At 39.9% G+C, this 13,199-nt stretch overlaps 2 protein-coding genes across 5 annotated transcripts in view; one reads left to right on the top strand and one right to left on the bottom strand.

The window, feature by feature from the left end:
* The window catches only part of BTG3 (BTG anti-proliferation factor 3), a 52,499-nt gene that overhangs the window by 23,726 nt on the left and 15,574 nt on the right, over positions 1 to 13,199 (bottom strand). The gene's annotated exons all lie outside the window — the stretch shown is intronic.
* The window catches only part of LOC118149973 (uncharacterized), an 81,522-nt gene that overhangs the window by 4,200 nt on the left and 64,123 nt on the right, over positions 1 to 13,199 (top strand). Inside the window, exon 3 of one of the 4 annotated variants that reach the window (XR_013530586.1) lies at positions 7,977 to 8,216. The exons of 2 other annotated variants lie outside the window; for them this stretch is intronic. The gene's annotated coding sequence lies outside the window, so the exon portion shown is untranslated. Of the gene's footprint in view, positions 1 to 7,976; positions 8,217 to 13,199 lie in introns of those variants that run through there. One more of the 4 variants, XM_035283366.3, reaches the window with a different exon arrangement.

Consider the following 13,199-nt stretch of genomic DNA (forward strand, 5'->3'; position numbering starts at 1 on the left):
ATTAACAATAATTATAATAACACAACAATTATTACAGTAATAAAAGTTATGTGAATTTATGCTCTCGCTCTCTCAAAATATCTTATTGTACCGAATCACTGATAACTAAAACGGGTGAAAATGAAACCAGAAATAAGAGGGAATAGTATACAGATTAATATGTATTTCCATTTCACAGCTAACCTTAAGATATTCACTTCTATTGTGTGTTAATGGTGTAGTTTGTTGTAGCACAAGTGGGTTCTTATGAAAATGGGCCATTCTAATAGGTCTGGGGCTTTATAATCACAGGAATCATCACACACGTCCTGCAGTTTTATCTCAAAGTTGCAGAGAATGCAACTTAAGAGTCAACAAAATCTGTGAAATAGCTTTCAAAATCAGGACTTATTTTCTCTAAATAACTATGTGATTCTTTAAAATCCTTTGAGCTCAAGAGTTCAGCATTAAAAACAAAATAGTCGACGGGGCATGGTGGCTCACACCTGTAATTACAGCGCTTTGGGAGGCCAAGGCAAGTGGATTGCCTAAGGTCAGGAGTTCGAAATCAGCCTGCCCAAAATGGTGAAACCCTATCTCTACTAAAAATACAACAATTAGCCAAGTGTGGTGGTGCGCACCTGTAATCCCAGCTGCTCAGGAGGCTGAGGCAGGAGAATGGCTTGAACCTGGAAGGTGGAGGTTGCAGTGAGCTGAGATCATTGTGCCACTGCACTTCAGCCTGAGCAGCAGAGCAAGACACTATCTAAAAAAGAAATGAAAAGAAAAAAAAAGCGAGTCTTGGATAGCATCTTCTCAATTCACTTGTCAAGTTTGAATCTAAATACAAAATAATTACTTTTATAATGGACACAGAGGATTTGTGTTATGTTAGTTACATTAGCTATGCAGAGAAACTGGTATGTGACATAGAGGATGTTACATTATGTTATGTAACATCAAAGAAAAGTATGTGCAGCCTTTTGGGACCTTTGGAGGTCCAGCAAGTAGGATCTAAGACTGTAATTTTAAGAACACTTCAACACATTTCTTCAAAAACTTCCAGGACTTAGCCACGTAATTAAATTAAAATAAACTAAATCTACTTCTGTTGTGTTAACCATCCATAAAGCAGCAGTGGTTAAAAAAATAAGCATAAAGAAAATTTGCAATCTTCATTATTTTCTGAATTACATTATGCAATAAAACTGACTTCCAAAAGTCAAAACACAAGCTCTTTTGATAAATGAGGCAATGGAAACTGGGCATACCAACCTCCTATTTTGAGTTGCATTAACTGTGGAAACTCTCCTCCCTGCCTCAAAGAGGCCTCAAACATGGCTCATCTTTTTCGGAAGAAAATGTTTTGATCAAACTTTTCATATTATTGATTGGTTAAGATTTATGTGAACTAGGTTAGGGTGATGTATACATTATAACTCTCAGTGGGCCAGACACTCTAGGCTTCGGTAGAGCTTCATATTGGAGATCCCTGGTGTAAAATTTCCCTGCTTGGCAGGAGAGGTGCCATTGTTGTTGGATTTCTTTGACAATACTATTCTCCATGCCAGCAGAGAAACTTACTTTTATTAGTGAGTAATATATAAACTCCTATCTTTATTGTATTAAAAATATAGGTATACAGGCAAACCTCAGAGATATTGCGGGTTTAGTTCTGAACCACCGCAATTAACTGAATATTGCAATAAAGCAAGTCCATACTTTTTGATTTCCTATGCATATTAAAGTTATGTTTACACTACTTGTAGTCTATTAAGTGTGCAGTAGCATTGTGTCTAAGAAGTATTTAATTAAAAAATGGTTTATTGCCCAAAAATGCCAATAATAATAATCTGAACCTTCAGGGAGTCCTAATCTTTCTCCTAATGGAGGGTCTTGCCTCAATGTTGGTGACTGCTAACTGATCAGTGTGGCGGGTGATGAAGGTTAAGGTGGCTGTGGCAATTTTTAAAAATAGAACAATCATGAAGTTTGCTGCATTGATTGACTCTTCTTTTCTTTTCATGGAAGATTTCTCTGGTAACTTGTGATGTTGTTTGGTAGCATTTTACTCACAGTAGAACTTCTTTCAAAATGGTAGTCCATCTTCTCAAACCCTGCTGCTGCTTTATCAACTAAGTTTATGTAATATTCTAAATTCTATGTTGTCATTTCAACAACGTTCACAGCATCTTCACCAAGAGTAGATTCCATCTCAAAACACCATTTTGTAGCCAGGCACCATGGTTCACACCTGTGATTTCAGCAACTTGGGAGGGATGGCTTGAGTCCAAAGAATTAAAGGCTGCAGTAAGCCATGATCATACCACTGCACTTCAGCCTGGACAACAGGAGACACTCCTCATTCGTTCAAATTTTATCATTAAATCGCACCAATTCGGCCACATCTTCATGGTCCACTTCTAATTCTTTTGCTGTATCTACCCCATCTGCAGTTTCTTCCTCCACTGAATTCTTGAATCCCTCAAAGTCATTCATGATGACTTTAATCAGTTAGCAGTCACCAACATTGATTCATGATGGTTGGAATCAGCTTCTTCCAAACTTCTATTAATGTTGATATTTTGACTTTCTCCTATGAATTGCTTATGTTCTTAATGGCATCAAGAATAGTAAACCCTTTCCATAGGTTTTCTATTTACTTTGCTCAGAGCCATCAGAGAAATCACTATCTATGGTAGCTATAGCCTTATACATGTATTCCTTTTTTTTCTCCAAAAAAAAGTGCCTGGCGGTTTTTTTGTTTGTTTGTTTTTTGGTTTTTGGTTTCTTTTTTGAGATGGAGTCTCACTCTGTCACCCAGGCTGGAGTGCAGTGGTATAATCTCATCTCACTGCAACCTCAGCCTCCCAAGTTCAAGTGATTCTTCTGCCTCAGCCTACCGAGTAGCCAGGACTACAGGCATGCACCACCATGCCTGGCTAATTTTTGTATTTTTTTTTTCTTTTTTTTAAATTTCTTTTTTTTTTTTTTTTTAAAGAGACAGGGTTTCAAAATGTTGGCCAGGCTGGTCTCGAACTCCAGACCTCAGGTGATCCAAGTCTCAGCCTCTCAAAGTGCTAGGATTACAGGTGTGAGCCACCACACCCAGCTAATTTTTCTATTTTTAGTAGAGACGGGTTTCGTTATGTTGGCCATGCTGGTCTTGAACTTCTGACCTTACGATCTGCCTGCCTCAGCCTCGCAAAGTACTAGGATTACAGGCATAAGTTACTGCACCTGGCCATGAATGTATTTCCTAAATAATAAGACTTGAAATTCTAAATTATCCCTTAATCCATGGGCTACACAATGGACGTTGTGTTAGAGGGCATGAAACAACATTAATCTCCTTGTACGTATCCATCAGAGCTCTTGGGTGACTAGGTAAATTGTCAGTGAGTAGTAATACTTTAAGAGGAAACTTTTTCTGAACGATAAGTCACAACAGTAGACCTAAAATATTCAGTAAGCCATGCTGTAAATGGATGTGCTGTCATCTAGGCTTTGTTGTTTTATTTCTAGAATATAATGCAGAGAATATTTAACATAATTCTTAAGAGCCCTAGGGTTTCCAGAATGATAAATGACCACTGACTTCAACTTAAAGTCACCAGCTGCATTATCCCATGTTAAGAGAGTCAGCCAGGCTGGGCGCAATGGCTCAAGCCTATAATCCCAGCACTTTGGGAGGCCAAAGTGGGTGGATCACTTGAAGCCAAGAGTTCAAGACCAGCCTGACCAACGTGGTGAAAACCCGTCTCTACTAAAAATATAAAAATTGGCTGGGCATGTTGATGCATGCCTGTAATCCCAGCTACTCAGGAGGCTGAGGCTGGAGATTCCCTTGAGCCTGGGAGGCAGAGGTTGCAATGAGTCAAGTTGGCGCCATTGCACTCTAGTCTGGCAGGCTGCATGACAGAGCAAGCCTCTGTCTCAAAAAAAAAAAAAAAAAAAAAGAGAGAGAGAGTCAGAGAGTCAGGCTATACTTTGTGAAGCTAGGCATTGACTTTGACTTCTCTCTAGCTATGAAGGCCTAGATGGCAACTCCTTCCATTATAAGGTTGCTTTGTTTCCATTGAAAATCTGTGATGTTGTTTAGTGTAGTCACCTTCATACATGTTCTTAGCTAGATCTTCTGCATAAATTGCTTTAGTTTCTCCATCAACATTTGCGGCTTCGCCTTGCACTTTTATGTTACGGAGATGGCCTTTTTCCCCAAACCTCATGGACCAACCTCTGATAGCTTCCAACTTTTCTTTTTTTTTTTTTTCTAAGACGGGGTTTCACCATGTTGGTCAGGCTGGTTTTGATCTCCCGACCTCAGGTGATCCGCCTGCCTTGGCATCCCAAAGTGCTAGGATTACAGGCGTGAGCCAACATGCCCGGCCAAGTTTCCAACTTTTCTTCTACAGCTGCCTCACCTCTCTCAACCTTGGTAGAATTGAAGAGAGTTAGGGCCTTGCTCTGGATTAGGCTTTGGCTTAAGGGAATGTTGTGACTGGTTTGATTTTCCATCCAGAAACTAAAACTTTCTCCATATCAGCAATATCATGCTATCTTATCATTTGTATATTCCCTGGAGTAGCACTTTTAATTTCCTTCAGGAACTTTTCTTTTGTATTCACAACTTGGCTGACTGTTTGGCACAAGAGCCCTACCTTTTAGCCTGTATCAACTGACGTTTGCCGTCCTCACTAAACTTAATCATCTCTAGCTCTTTTTTTTTTTTTTCTGAGATGGAGTCTCGCTCTGTCACCCAGGTAGGAGTGCAATGGCGCAATCTCAGCTCACTGCAACCTCTGCCTCTCGGGTTCAAGCGATTCTCCTACCTAAGTCTCCTGAGTAGCCAAGATTACAGGCATCTGCCACCAAGCCCAGCTAATTTTTATATTTTTAGTATAGAGGGATTTTCAGCATCTTGGCCAGGCTGGTCTCGAACTCCTGGCCTTGTGATCCACCTGCCTTGGACTCCCAAAGTGCTGGGATTACAGGCGTGAGCCACCATGCCCTGCATGCCCAGCCCATTTCTAGCTCTTGATTTAAATTGAGAGATGTGTGACTCTTTTCACTTGAACACTTGGAGGCCATTGTAGGGTTATTAATTGGCCTAATTTCAATGTTGTTGTGTTTCAGTATAGAGAAGCCCAAGAGACTTCTTGGGAGAGAGACAGTGGAATGGCAAGGTCAGTAGAGCAGTCAGAACACATGTAACATTTATCAATTAAGTTCACTGTCTTATGTGGGTGTGGTTCATGGCACCTCAGAACAATTAAAATAGTAACATCAAAGATGACTATCAAAAATTACCTTAATAGATATATTAATTTTGAAAAAGTTTGAATTATTGTAATTACCAAAATGTGACACAAAGTGATCACAAACTGTTGGAAAAATCATGCTTATACACTTGCTTGACACAAGGTTGCCAAAATCTTCAACTTGTAAAAAAAAAACATGCAATATTTGCAAGTTGCAATTAAGTGGTGGGCAATAATATGAGGTATGCCTGTATTCAATTAGCAAAAGATTTGGAAATATTGTAAAAGAAAGAGCTGCTTGAAATACAACTGCATTAATCAGGGTCCTCTAGAGTCAGAACCAATAGGAGGCGCAGAGAGGAAAAAAATAAATAAAATTTTTTTAAAAAGAGAGAGAGGAGAGATTTATTTTAAACAATTGGCTCATGCAATTGTGGGAGCTAGCAAGTTTGAAATCTATAGGGCAAGCTGGCAGGCTGGAAACTCAGGCAAGAGTTGAAGTTACAGTCTTAAACCCAAAATCCATTGGCAAGATTTTCATGTTATGGTTTTGAGGCAGAATTTCTTCTCCAAGAAACCTCAGTTTTTGCTCTTAAACTGTTCAACTGATTGAAATCCACCCACGTTATTCAGGGTAATCTCCTTTACTTAAAGTCAATTGAGCATAAATATTAAGCACATCCACATCTAGCAGTCTGGATGAGGGCACCATAGTTTAGCCAAGCTGACATGTCAAATCAACCATCACAACAACCTTCATTTAATAGCATTTTCTTACAGGCATGATGATAAGTAGGTTTAAAAACATAAATCCCCCAGTGAACAACATGAAGCATGTTCTTATTAAGAAAACAAATTACCTTGCTTTTATTTCGTCTTTGCTCTTTTCAGTCAATTATGTGGTAGTGAGGATGGAGTGGGAGCAGAGGAAGGAGGATTTAAGGTCTGTTTTCAGGAGCATCTGCTGCATAACCATGTCAAATATTTGTGCTAGAGCACTGGGAACAGTGCACACATTAGAAAGGATCAAAAGAGGAACAATAAATTGCTCACAATCCAGTCAAAGATACTGTTATAAATTAATGTGACCCCTGCAAAATTCAGGTGTTGCTGATGAGATCAATAGTACCAAGAGATGGGACCTTTAGAAGGTAATTAGGCCACGAGGGCTCCTCTCTGGTGAACAGGATTAGGTGCCCTTATAAAAGGGCTTGATGGAGGCTGTTCATTCCACTTGCCTTCTGCCATGTGAGGACACATCATTCCTCTTCTCTGGAGGATGCACCTCTCACCAGATAATACAACCTGCTCGCACCTTGATCTTGGACTTCCCAGTCTCCAGAAATGTGAGAAATAAATTTCTGCTCTTTATAAATGACCCAATTCCAAGTATTTTCTTGTGGCAGCACAAACAAACTAAGACAGGTGAGCAATCTACTTTACACATTACAGGTTGTATTATGAATTAAATACCACATAAAGGTATAAAGGCAATAATGGTGTAGGTATATAATAGGGTGTGTATGTGATTGAGGCCCCAGCTGAAAGGAAGTTTCACAGACTTATGAGGGCATCATTGCAAACCTTCTTTCTAATTTTCTGATGCAGGCTGGTGGAAAGGGAGAAGGCATAAACATAAAGTAATTGCTTTTTAGGCAGAGTCATTCCTTTAATGCGGACAACATCAGTTGCACCACAGAGATGGCTAGAATTAATCAGATTCACACAGCAAGTCCTGACACTTGATGGCTTAATTAGGGTGATTATGGGTAGGCTTTTAAATTCTGCTTTGTCAGCAGATGACCCAATAAAATGTTACCATAAAGATCATGTTCCCACCCCACCCCAGCCCAGGAGGAGCTAAAACTTGGACTATAGTTAGTACATTAATAATGTTTGTGATGTGGTTGGCAAAATAGTTTGTAATTATGTGCTTATGAAAGTGGTAGGAGGTAATTGGAGCAGGTCAGGTTTTTCTTTACTTTGTAGGAAGTTTTAACTCTTTTTATGATACAAAAAGACATATCTATATATAAGGCATATATGTATATGCTTTATTTCAGGGGAACATGAAAAGAGATTTATGACAGAAAATTTTTTGCCAGTGTTTTTATCCTAGTTTAATGTGCTCACAAGTAGCTTTTTTTCAGAAGGAAAGGTGAGACTAATAAACTAACCATGACCTGTATCATTAGCAACAACCAAAACACAATGGAGGTATTATGTATGGAAGGAAAGAGAGTAGAATGAACTTGTTAGGTTTGTGATTTTGTTTTCTTTTGTTTTTGTTTGTAATTGTAGACTTGTAAATATTGAACTATCAGGGAGCTGAGGAACCAAAAGGGGAGAATAATTTTTCTCCCTGAATGTTCAACATATATGTAATATAAAAAGATGCAATATAAAAATGTAATATGGGGGGAGGAGAAAAAAATGTAATATAGAAAGACACTAAAATATTTCAGAGCAACAACTATTGGGAGAATATATTCACTAGTCCTTCAATATGGGTGTGTAGCTTATGCTAATTTCACTGGGCATTCTCAAGTATATAATCTGTTTAATTTGAAATATCTAAAATCAAGTGATGACTTTTTTTTTTTTTTTGATACAGGGTCTTACTGTGTCACCCAGCTCAAGCAATCCTCCCACCTCAGCTTCCTGAGTAGCTGGGACTGCATACATGTGCCAAGACGCACAGCTAATTTTTATATTTTATATTTTATTTTTTTGTAGAGATGGGATTTTACCATGCTGCCTAGGCTGTTCCTGAACACCTGGGCTCAAGATGTCCACCCACCTTGGCCTCCCAAAGTGCTGAGATTACAGGTGTGAGCCACTACACCCAACCAAAGTGATGACTCTTTATTTTGGAAGTATTGATTTATTCTGGACTCTTTATTTCTGTGATGTATTTTTTTTCAGTTTTATTGTTTTGTAGGCAGATAATTCATTAAATACATAACTAAATGTTTTAAACAATATTTTAGTTTGTGCGATTACTGATATATTCGTATTCACCAGTCAGAAAAAAAAAAGTAATATAAGAGACTTTCAAAAATGGTTAAGTCCAGAGGCAGCACCTCTCTCTCTCTCTCTCTCTCTTTCTCTCTCTCTCTCTCTCTCTTTCTCTCTTTCCTTTTTGAGACAGAGTCTCGCTCTGACACCCAGGCTGGAGTGCAGTTGCACGATCTCCGCTCCTGGCAACCTCCATCTCCTGGTTTCAAGTGATTCTCCTGCCTCAGCCTCCTGAGTAGCTAGGACTACAGGTGCATGCCACCACACCTGGCTATTTTTTTTTTTTTTTTTGGTATTTTTAGTAGAGACAGGGTTTTGCTGTGTTAGTCAGGATGATCTCGATCTCCTGACCTCAAGATCTGTCTGCCTCAGCCTCCCAAAGTGCTGGGATTACAGGCGTGAGCCACCATGCTCAGCCTCTTCTCTTCTTTACATTCATTTCCTCCGTGTTTGAACTTATCCCATGGTTTTCAGTACTGCCTGTGTGAGAAGACTCCCTAACTAATCAATTCCAGCTTCAGATAGTCCTCTGAACTTCAAACTTTTGTATCTAACAATATAATGGACATCTCCACTCAGATAGCTGATAGGCATTTCATACATAACATGTCCCAAGGTAAACAATTGTTTGCCCCTGTCCCTCAACTCCCACTAAACTTGCTACTCCTCTTTGTTATCTCATATCTTTTTTCCCCATGGCTTGGACCAAAAATTTTGGAGCCAACAGTGACACCCCTCTCCCCCCAACACCCTATAAGCTATCCCTGAGTGGGTTAAACCTGATTTTCAACTCTTTTTGAGACACTTAAGTAGCAGTTTTAAATGGTTCAACCCAAGGTATCCAGAATCAAACCATTCCTATCTCCATCACAACCTTTCTAGTTCAAGCTGTTGTATGAACGATTGTAACATTTGCCTAACTGCATTCTTTTCTTTTTTTTTTGAGACGGAGTTTCACTCTTGTTACCCAAGCTGGAGTGCAATGGCGTGATCTCGGCTCACCGCAACCTCTGCCTCCTGGGTTCAGGCAATTCTCCTGCCTCAGCCTCCTGAGTAGCAGGGATTACAGGCACGCGCCACCATGTCCAGCTAATTTTTTGTATTTTTAGTAGAGACGGGGTTTCACCATGTTGAGCAGGATGGTCTCGATCTCTTGACCTCGTGATCCACCCGCCTCGGCCTCCCAAAGTGCTGGGATTACAGGCATGAGCCACCGTGCCCGGCCCGGTATTCTACACAGGGTAGTTCACAGTGATCCTTTTATCATGTAAGGCTGATGTTGTCATATCTCTGCCCCAAACCTCCATGGGCTCCTCATTTCACCCACAGTAAGAGACCAAGGTCTCACAATGTTCTCCCCACGGAGCTGACCGCTCATTTCCTTTCTTCCCCCAGCCCATGCTTTCTCCCTCTCTTGCTTGCTTCATCTCCTGCCATACTCCCATCTCATTTCAATCCAGTCTCATAATCTGTATTAGTTTTCTATTGCTTCCCTAACAAATGACCACAAATTGCCACACCCTTAGCAGCTTAAAGCAACATAAATTTATTATCTCACAGTTCTGTAGTTTTGAATGGTGAGCTGTCTTGGCTGTTTCCTCTGTTGGTGGAATCCAGTGCCCTCAGTTTGCAGGACTGAGGTCGCTGTTTCCTCACTGGTGTCAGCTAGGGCCCGCCCTTATCTCCCAGAGGACAATCCTTGCTCATGGGTCCTTCTGTCTCAGAGCCAGTAACAGGTGCCTGCTGTCCTCATATTTGGAATCTCTCTGATTTTTCCCTTCAGCTGAATCTCTCTTGTTGCAGCCAGAAAAAGTTATTTGCTTTTAAAGGCTCATATGACTAGATTGGACCCACCCGGATAATCTAGTATAATGTGTTTATCTTAGATTATAAACACCATTTGCATCTGCAGTTTCTTTGCCAGATAATATAACAAATTGGCAAGTTCCAGGCATGTGGGCATGGACATCTTTGGGGGACCACTATCTGCCTACTATATGGTCTCTTAGCCATGCGTGCTTCCACCTCTGGTCCCATAAGCTTTCTGTCCTGCTACCTGGAATATTGTTCCCCTGGACAATTACACAGCTCATTACACAGCAGATCCTTGCCCAGTTATCACCAGATCCTACTGGCCTCTCTGCCCAGCCTGTAAAAGAAACATACCCCATCATACTTTTTTATAAACCCCTTAACCTGCTTTTTGTTTTCTTTTCTAACCACCATCTGACAGAATGTATTTATTTATCTATTATATGTCTCCCTCTACTAAGACCTTTGAGAGAAGCAACTTCAACTTATTTGCTCCTGGATTTGCACTACCTAGACCAGTTTCTTGTACATAGTAAAATGTTCAATAAATATTTGTTGAACGGCCAAAAAACAGCCCCAGAGGTCCCAGTGCGTTAACCATGTTTGAGAAAAAATATGAGTCCACTAACTCTGAATTTACCTAAGGAACTATTTGTTTTTTCAAACAACTTACTCATAAGAATATCATTAGTTTGTCAAATGCCTTGCTGAGGTAATTACAGCAACTTCTATAGATATCTCCTGATGCTCTGAGAGAAAACAAATAATTGGTTGTGTATTTCAAAATAGATAGAAAAGGAGAATTGTAATGTTGCCAGCACAAAGAAAAGTGTTCGACATGATAAATATCCCAATTACCCTGATTTGATCATTACACATTATATATATGTATCAAAATAACCATGTATCCCAAAATATATACAACTATGATATATAATTGATATATTAATTTTAAAAAAGAAAACAATTAGTTTGGCATTATTGTCCTTGGTGTACCTAAACTAGCTCAAAGTTTCCAATCTCTTTCATCTCTAATTGCTGATGAACTTTTTATTAATCTGTACTAAAATCTTTAAAGAGCTCAAGATCAAGTCTATAGTTTTCAGAATCACTTTTCATCCTCTTTTAAAAGCAGGACATATACCATTTCCAAATTCTTAATATTTCTCTTATATTAAACATTTCCTCATTTAATTACTTATCAACAGTGTACCCTAAATCTACAAATGATTCTAGAGCCAGAGATATTAATCACCTCACGGCAAAGTTACTGTTTCTTCTTTTTCTTTAATCCTCACCTTAGGATGTTAGCTCTGTTCTTTTTTATTTAAGGTTGCTTTTCTTGGAATAAAGAATGAAACAAAATGGGATTCTGAAGGATTTACTCTTGTCTCCATCTGCACTGAGCAGGAGTCTGAACACTTTCTCTGAACTTAGCAAAACAGCTTTTTAAGAACCATTAGCCCATTTTGACATTTAGCCTTCCCTTCACCATTGTTCCAGGTTTTAGCCAATGACTTTTTTATTTGCAGCTGGTCCACCTTATGCAGTCTTTTTGGTTTCCTATGCATTTCCCACTTTTCTTTCTTCACAGGTATTATTTTTTTGTATACGGACAGACTATTTTAGAATCACCCATTTCTCATGAGCCATTTTCTATTTTAGATCTTTGTCAATGCAAGCATACCTATCCCTTGGAATTAAAACAGCTTTTTTTAAAAATAATTTTTGAGCACATGCTAAATGTAAGCAAGAAAATGTGCTATATACTGCAGAGCAGTTTTTTTCTCAAAGTTTGGTTCCTGGACCACCTGAATCTGAATCATGGGGTGGTGATAATGGTATTTGTTACCATGTAGATTACCAATTAATCAGAATTTGAAGAGAGTAGATTGGAGACTTGGGAATCAACATTTTTTCTTTGTTGTTTCTTACTTGAGAAAAGTTTCCAAAAGAATCAGCATTTTTTTTTCAGCAAGTTTCTCAGGTTATAATTTTCAAAGCCTGAGAAATTTATCTGTCAAGGATCTGAAGAAGCATAAGTCCCTGCTGATAAGGAGCTAATGCTATATTTAAGATGATATGGTATAAAAATAACATATAAATAATGACCAGCATAGACAATCAGTGCACTTGAGTCAGCAAGTGCAGCTGTTAGGAATAAAGTAGCAGGTGCTAAGGCTGGCTTCATAGAGCAGATGTTTATTGCTCATAAAAAACACTCGAGAGAGATCCAAGATGGCCTATTAGCAGCAGCTCAGGATTGTAGCTCCCAGTGAAAGCGCAGAGAGTGAGTGGACACCACACTCCCAGACGAATTTTTGTTGCCCACAGACCAGGAGATTCCCAGCGGAGGAGCCCCACAGGTCACCAGCGTGACTCTTTTGGCCGGTGTGGCTGTATTGCCAGCGCCCCGGTGTGGCGGTTCTCAGTTCTCAGTATACTGGTCTGGATGCCCTTTTAGTTGACATTTGGAGCTCCAGGAAGGCAGAGTCGCCCATTCAGCTGATTGAAAAGGGGACTGAAGCGGGGAGCCAAACGGAGATTCCTGGGCAGAAAAGCGCCACGAATCTCAATGCTGCTGTTTCAGCCAGTGCAGTGGGTCGCTGCAGGAGAAATTACATAGATTCCGGCGTCTTTTCAGTGGGCGACTGGAACACCTGGGAGAGAGTCGACTGTTCAACTAAAAAAAAAAAGTAGAAGAGGCTCTGAGACAGGGAGCCAGGTGATCGGGCTCGGCTAGTCCCACTCCCCACACAAAAAACAGCAACTGGAAGTGCTGAGGATTGAGAGTTTCACAGCAAGCACAGCTGAACCCAGGAAGGTCCAGCTCTGTGGGGGAGGGGTGTCCGCCGAAGGTAAACTAAGAAACAGAAAAAACTTCATCACCAACAAGCTGGATGTGCACTCAGAGACCCAATCTGAAAGTCAGCAATTACAAAGACGACAGGTGGATAAATTCACAACGATGGGAAGTAACCAGTGCAAAAAGGCTGAAAACACCCATAATCAGAATGTCTCTTCTCCTACAGGGGATCACAGCTCCTCATCAGCAACGAACAAGGCCTGATGGAGAATGAGTGTGATGAATTGACAGAATCAGGCTTTAGAAGGTGGATAATAAGAAAT

The sequence above is a fragment of the Callithrix jacchus genome, chromosome 21 (assembly GCF_049354715.1).
Source record: "Callithrix jacchus isolate 240 chromosome 21, calJac240_pri, whole genome shotgun sequence".
NCBI lineage: Eukaryota > Metazoa > Chordata > Mammalia > Primates > Cebidae > Callithrix > Callithrix jacchus.